Raw genomic sequence first — 1,519 nt, 5'->3', positions numbered from 1 at the left:
ACAGAATTTATAGCAAATATTTGCAGTGTGATGTAACTGAAATTATACATTGAAAAATTGATTGTCTGTTAAGCCTTTCATCTGTTAGAGTGCAGTGGTAGTTTCACTTCTTTCATGTGTAAATCACAAAACCTTTTTTTAAAAAAGTTGCTTTCTCGGGTTAGCTGTTAACAATGGTGATAGCTAGACAATGTGAACATATTGTCTAGCTATCACCATTGTTAACAGCTAACCCGAGAATGCAACTTTAAAAAAAAGGGTTTTGATTTACACATGAAAGAAGTGAAACTATCACTGTATCCTAACAGATGAAAGGCTTAACAGACAATCAATTTTTCAATGTATAATTTCAGTTACATCACACTGCAAATTTTTGCTATAAATTCTGTGTTACGATCGAGCCCTCCACAATCACCTGACGAAGGAGCGTTGCTCCGAAAGCTAGTGTGCTTCCAATTAAACCTGTTGGACTATAACCTGGTGTTGTGTGATTTTTAACTTTGTACACCCCAGTCCAACACCGGCATCTCCGAATCATAAAAGACAGGTATTGTACTCGTTCTTCTTTATTGAAAGAGATACACAACTTGCAAATCCCATACTACCAATGTATGTTTTTGTTGTTTTACATTTTATTTACAAGTCTAATCTAGGGAATCTAATCTAACCTAATCTAATGTAATCTAATCACTGGTTTCCTGTTTCTACAAAGATACCTTCTCTCTTGAACCAAACTTTTCTTTCCTCAAACTTGATGAAATTCTTGATCCTTTTGGGCCTGTGTGGAGAAGACAGTTTTGACAATAAGGGTGAGCTTTGACCTTGATCTTCATTTGAAATTTCCATGGTATCAGACATGCCTGTCTGAATCGCTCTGATCTGAACTAGCTTCATGTACTTCTGTGGGATTAATTATTAGTACTCCACTGTACCCCAACTAGGCAATTTATCAGACTCAAATTTGACTCTTCACATCCTGACGACCTCCCAACAGCTATTCCTGAAGAAGGGCTAATGCCCGAAACGTCGATTCTCCTGTTCCCTAGATGCTGCCTGACCTGCTGCGCTTTTCCAGCAACACATTTCCATCTCCCAACAGCTATGATCTAATTGAGTAGTGGAACATTGACTACACTTGTTCCTATGTCCTGTCTTCATCATGAACCTCTGAAGGTAAGACATGATCTATATGTACATACCTACCAAGTATCTTCACCAAATATATGTGAGAATCACATATTTTCACAAATCATCTTACTAGCCACTTCAGCCACTTACAATGATGTTCTTTCACCTTAATCTTTCAGTTCAACCATCTCTGACTTTCTTTCTGCCTGGTTTGTTTTTTTCTACTGTTTGTGCTAAATACACTTTCAACAATGAAAACCTTTTACGCTCTCATCCATGAAACCAACCAACTGGCATCTGCCAGTTGTATTGTGAATGTTTTACAATAAATAAGCAAAAAAATTGGCCAACTTGTGATTCAGTGACAACCGACATTGTTTCCAATTTATAA

The sequence above is a fragment of the Chiloscyllium plagiosum genome, chromosome 11 (genome assembly GCF_004010195.1).
Source record: "Chiloscyllium plagiosum isolate BGI_BamShark_2017 chromosome 11, ASM401019v2, whole genome shotgun sequence".
Lineage (NCBI taxonomy): Eukaryota > Metazoa > Chordata > Chondrichthyes > Orectolobiformes > Hemiscylliidae > Chiloscyllium > Chiloscyllium plagiosum.
This window is presented reverse-complemented; position numbering follows the sequence as displayed.